Raw genomic sequence first — 6,648 nt, forward strand, 5'->3', positions numbered from 1 at the left:
TATTCCAATAATAAATGAACTTTTCCATCATATTCTAATTCTTTGGAAAGGTTATATATCGATTTCAAACTACAGATAAACTCCAAAGTATGATTCCCTAGCACAAATAAACATTTACAATGACTTACAAAAATCCCCACCTTTATTAATGTGTGTTTCGAGATAAATATTAACTCAGACGCTAGACAGACTGAACGTCAAAATGGATTTGACGTCAAGTGCCGACAATGGCAGCCAATGAGTTCAAAGTATTAAATGTGAATCCCGAACTACCTTCTTTTTAATTCACTTCTACCAAAATAACACAATTAAACAGGGGATTAAACATTCCACACTGCCCTTAATAGGGATAATGTGCATAGTCTTGGTAAATAAATATAAATAGACACTAATGCTGACTGATGTTGGTGTTGTCATGATGTACCTTGAGTTTCACATTCAATATGCTAATGGTTTTCGAGACCGAAAGTGTTCATAAATCTCAGCGCCGTGTGTTTTGATGGAAAAATAATACGCTCTGTTCTCCTAACCGCCTTGAAACGATTGCGTTTCTGTGGTTTAGCAATATTGTTTTTAGCACGGCTATCGTTACTCATGTTACTGGAAAATGGCCCCTGTGCTAATGGTTTATAAGGCTCAACGCAGTTTTATGTATAATATTATAAACATGTGGTAATCGTTGTGTTAGTGTTGTTTTGAATCCACTGGCAGGATTTTATCAAAAGCCACTCATTGCTAATTAGCTAAATGATGGCTTTGTGCGGAATTAGCTCAGTCATTGTCATGTAGTGCATTTTAGCAAGTAGTAAGAGACACTTGATGTTTCATTTTCGGGCCATGTCAACACTTTATGCGTGAAACCGGCTTTAGTTATTGATGTTAGCTTGGGTGATGTTAGCAAAAATGGATTTGGATGTTATAAAACTATTATTGGTGGAAGTCAAATGCTGCGCATCCATGTTCTTATAACTGTTGTTTTTGGCAGCCCTTTTGATTTTCGTCTGCCTTTTTGGATTAAAAAAAATTCTTATTTGTCTGAGTCATATTTTACCCAGATAGCAGACCGACGTTGAAAAGATGTTGGATCAACATTCCGCTGTCGATATTATATCGTTGAACGTCACTTTTGCACCCTTAATTAAATGTTGTTTCAGCGTTGAAATCCTTACAAAACCTAAACGTCATTTCTATTATTAATAATATTGGAACAACGCTATGTTTTCGACCGAAACGCCCGCTCACCCATAATTCAATGACTTTTCAATCATATTTTCCGGTCAATCATAAATCAACTATTTGTCAACATTAGTTCATCAACTAAAAAACAGTGTTAACCCAACCATCGCCTGACATACCATAGAGCAATGTTGTTTCAACATCGCTTGACGTCGAAAATTTCGATGTCAACCATACGAATAATTTTGATGGAAAACCAACGTTTATTCAATGTTGGTCTGCTATCTAGGTAGTTATTTCAAAATGTATTCGTCTTCTTCTAGTTTTAATCAACGAAAACTCAGACAAATTTCGTCTATTTTTAGTCAACAATTCTCAAAATGTTTTCGTCTGTCAACTTCAAAATTTTTAGTCCATGAATAAATAGTTTTCAACAATTTCCGAATAAACATTGACAGATGAACAAATAATTGTAGAGTCTACAAGGATATCAACATCTTTATGATAATTCACACTCAGCAGGAAAACACTGGAAGATGTAAAAAAGGTTGTCCGCCCGATTGCCTGCCTGAGCGGTCCACTGTCCGACGGGTGGACTTCTTGGTCAGTTTTGCAAAGGAATTAACAAAGGAATTGCCTGACTTTCATGTGGGCGCAAAGAAGGCGCAGAAGGAAAAATTGAATTGGCAACAACCTCCAACGCCTAGCCTAAAAGGGCAAAGTGTCATATGTCACCACATAAAAATGTTTAGTTTTGTTTTTTATTACACCGTCCCTTGTACTGTAGGCAAACTGCAGCGAAGATGTAAAAAGGTTGTCCGCCCGATTGCCTGCCCGAGCGGTCCACTGTCTGACAAAGCCAAAGCACCCCTGCCATGCAAACACTCAAGATGCTAATTGGAACAATCCAACCCTGTGGATTTGTGAATGTGAATGACTAATGAGGACCTCAATGCTCACAAAAGATATGCTGATTAGGGTCAGATGACCCTTCTCTGGATACAAAAGGGATATGTATCAACTGATCCACCCTTGGTAGTTCTAGTTAAGAAGACACCGAGTCAAGGTGCTAAATGGTAACGCTAAAGCGAACACTATGCTAATGCTACAAGTTAGTTTAGTGTGTGTTGACCACCTAGCACAGACCTTTAAGGCTAAAGCAACATGGCATTGTTAAGAAAACAAAACTTACCAAGCAGTACCGGACACAAGTGTCACAAAAGGAGCCTGGAATGGGCGCATGCTTAAGCCTGTGTGTGGGGCGGGGGTGGTTGGGGGAAGGCACAGAATCTCACATGAGCGACACAACCAAACACTGCAAAGATGCGTGCTAACTACACATTCAATAAGAAAATATCACACATTGTGAACGGATGGAAACTATGGCGAATTTTCATCTCCTTCTCGTTTCGTCAGACGACAACTGGCGTTCATCTCATTACGTTTTAGTCTCCTAAGACACATTTTTAGCTCGTCATCATAGCGTCGTCATGAAAAAAATTGTTGACGAAATATTTTCGTTACCGTCACCGTTGTCGAGAACAACACTGTTTGGATGATAAAACTTATTAGCCTTAGTCAGATTTTAATCGTCTCGAAATGTGTGTCTTCGTCTAGTTTTTGTTGACGAAAATCGTGACCAATTTTATCTAGTTTGAGTCGACGTTTTCTAAATAATATTTTCATCTGTAAAATTATATTTTACTTCAAAAATAAATAAAGGTTTCCAACTATTTCGAATGAACATTGACAGACAAGCACATTCTATTGTAGCGTCTCCAAGGACAACGTGTCTGATCCACAAGCAGTTTGTGGCCTGTGTCCATATTTTTGTGGCCCAGCTGCAAGTAAATATAAAAAACAAAAACAAAAAAAAAACAAAAAAAAAAATAGTGAAAAATGTAAAAACCACCAAAAAGTCCAAAAACTTTAGAAAACATGAAAAACTGTGGATGAAAAAAAAACAAAAAACGCCTATCCAAACTGAAACAACAAAAAAAACAAAAATTTGAAAAACAGCTAAAAATTGCAAACTCGAAAACAGTGAAAATTTTCAAAACCACACAAAAATTGGTAGAAATGCAAAAACTACATTAAAAAAAGCATAATGATATTGACAAGAAACATTCACCAGACACTGCGCCACGCCTTCAAGTAGGTGGCCGTCCCGCACTCGGCTTCAGTTGGTCGAAGTCAGTCGCGGTTATTCCCAAACACATGCAGCGATCAAACGCCGCATTTAGGTTGAAAAAGAACAAAAGCTGTACCGCATACAAACAGGAAGAAATGTCTCAGGAGAGATTAGTTCGAGGATTCAATCTAATTATATTTTGCGTACCATGCATGCATTTTGAAACATGAAAAAAAATCTTTCGGAGAAATTAACCACTACGGCATTGGGGTTATGATTCTCAATATTTTCGTAAAATAACTGCCAGGTTTTTGCTTTTAATTGAAAATCATTTATTCACAATCATTTTCAACGGAAAAATCGCTTTGTGATAAGGCGGCGCCACAGTGGCTTAAAGACTAGCAGCACATTCGACATATTTACGTAAAATAAATGCTAACCGCCCGGTTCTTTGCTCTTTTAACAAAGACTCGAGACTGTTTTAGGTCCATACGTATCTATAAAGAATTCAGGGAGTTACGCATTTATTCACAAGAATTTTCAACGCAAAAAGCTCTTTGTGGTGATAAGGCGGTGCCACAGTGGCAAAACAAAAACATAGTAACCTTTGCTATGTTTGGAAGCCATATTACGTTGTGAATCAACCGTTAAAGTTGCTAAAATTGCTCCCATTTTTGCGTTAGTTGCCTTCTTTCTACTTTCGACATTTAAAAGTTTTAAAACTGTTTCATCATTCAAACATAGATTCAAGTCAAGATTTTGCCGATTTAGGAGTATTTTAGATAAAAGTTTACTTAGGTTCGCTAGGAAGGTTCACTACAAAAGAGCCTTTCTGAGAAGTCTACTGCTTTAAGATGGCGGCTGTTTACCAACGCCAGCAAGTGTATCATTTCGCATCTCTTTCATATACACGTGATATCTAGCGTAGCATCATGTGGGTGTAGTTTGCAGGCTGTTGGCTCCAGTCAGGTATTATTGGAGCCACCTAGCCTAGCATCGCGTTTGCAACTCCCTCTTTCCCACTCCCCTCTCTCAGTGTCTCTGACTTTTCTCGCGGCATTCAACCAACATAGAAACGCATAGTAAAGCATTGTCTCGTTGCCGAAACGGTGACAAAATCCGAACGGGAAAAAAAAACTGTAATGCACAAAAAACGTACAGATTTTGAACGTACGGCGTACACATTTAAAAATCAGTGCTCACTTGTACGAATTACTCCGAAACCGTACAACTTGACAGGTATGACGGAGATAGGCTCGCTATTAATCAGCCCCGCGCCTAGTCAATACATTATGAAATCTATGGAAAAAATATATGGACAAATATTAAATAAATTAGACGTCTAACGCCGTCAATCACAGCCAATGAGTCAACAACGTAAAAATAATATATTCAAATTCAAATTTATTTATATAGCACAATTCAACACAAGGCAATTCAAAGTGCTTTACATTACATGAAGATCATAAAAATCACATTTAAATCAACACAACGTAAAAACCAAGACAAAAGATCGCATTTAATCACAGAATAAAATAAAATAAATATAAAACAAAAATAAAAATAAAACAAAAACTACTACTACTAATAATAATTGAAATCAGCAATGGAGATAAGCACAAGAGGAATAGAAAGCAGGTAGATTGAAATATATAGACAGTTATGGATACGCAGTGCTAAACAAAAGCGTTTTTAGCCCTGATTTAAAAGAGCTAACAGTTTTAGCACACTTCAGACGTTCAGGTAACTTGTTCCAGAGGTGAGGAGCATAATAACTAAATGCTGCCTTACCCTGCTTGGTTCTTGTTCTTGGAACATGCAGAAGACCGGTTCCAGACGACCTTAGGGGTCTAGATGTCTTATAGGAATCTAACAAGTCAAGCATGTATTTTGGTCCAAGGCCATTAAGTGTTTTGTAGACGAGCAGTAGTATTTTATAGTCTATCCTTTGACTCACTGGAAGCCAGTGTAGCGATTTCAAAACCGGTGTAATGTGGTCCAGCTTCCTTGTATTTGTGAGGACTCTGGCTGCAGCATTCTGTCCTAATTGCAGCTTCTTGACTGATTTTTTATCAAGACCTGTAAATATACCGTTGCAATAGTCAGTTTAAATGGCTATCAAATTTTAGGTCTGAGTCAATAATTACGCCAAGGTTTCTGACTTGATTTGTAAGTGACATTGTGCTAAGTTGGCTGCTTATCTTTGACCTTTCCTTTTTGGGCCCAAAAATGATCACCTCTGTCTTCTCCACATTTAACTGGAGAAAATTCTGGCACATCCATTCATCGATTTGATGAATGCATTTACTCAGGGAGACTAAGGGACTATAATCATGTGGGGACACAGAAATGTACAGTTGTGTGTCATCTGCATAGGCGTGATAGGAGATGTCATACTGTTCCATTATCTGAGCTAACGGAAGCATATAGATGTTAAATAAGAGTGGTCCAAGAATTGACCCTTGAGGGACTCCACACGTGAATTTGGTTCGTTCTGACTGATAGTTTCCGATTGACACAAAGAAATCCCTATCATGTAAATAGGATGTGAACCACTGAAGAATAGTGTCAGTAAGCCCTACCCACTGTTCCAATCTGCTGAGTAGTATGTAAAGGACATTTATACTAGGTCGAGATAGCCCTACCATTTTTATCGAACATTTCTTGGGTGCTAATCAGTTGCTGAGTGTCTTGTGTCACACTTTGTGTGTGTTTTTTTTTGTTTTTTTTTGTCGCTTGTGTGTTGTGCTTGATTCCTTAGCGAGTGGCGTGTGTCTGACGCCTCTTCTCTCCCCTTAACCTCAATCAAATGGTGCTGGACCTCCACAGAACACCTGCTTTCACAATGTGCCTGTAAGTCCGTGACGCCCAATCGATGGGCCACCTCGGGAACGGCGTGTTGGGCCCGCACCGAGGGAAGCCGGGGACTTGAGGGGGGCACCGGGGGGATGGGTTGCGTCTGCCAGCCTCATTCTTCACGCTTCTTTTAAGAGAGGCGTGCGCGCGAAATAATACCTGCTCATTAGGAGCACGCCGCCTCCCGGCTAATTCATCGCGGACTGTCACGAGCTTGTGTACGACCCCCGGGAAAGACATAAATCACAGGCGGAACAGAGCGGCGGAGCGGCCGGCTCGGTGCCCCCGACGCCGCTGATTTATCAAGCAAATTACTGCGAGTCCTGCTCGGCCCAAACACTTTGCAGAGGAAATCACCGACTAACCCCTGAGCCAAGCGATTTATTGAAAAAAATCGCCCCCGCCCCCAAGCCCACACTCTCCCAAGCTCATCCTCTGCCATCCTTTCGCGTGCCACTCCACTCATCTTTCACCGACTTAATTAA

Source organism: Corythoichthys intestinalis, chromosome 8, assembly GCF_030265065.1.
Source record: "Corythoichthys intestinalis isolate RoL2023-P3 chromosome 8, ASM3026506v1, whole genome shotgun sequence".
Taxonomy (NCBI): domain Eukaryota; kingdom Metazoa; phylum Chordata; class Actinopteri; order Syngnathiformes; family Syngnathidae; genus Corythoichthys; species Corythoichthys intestinalis.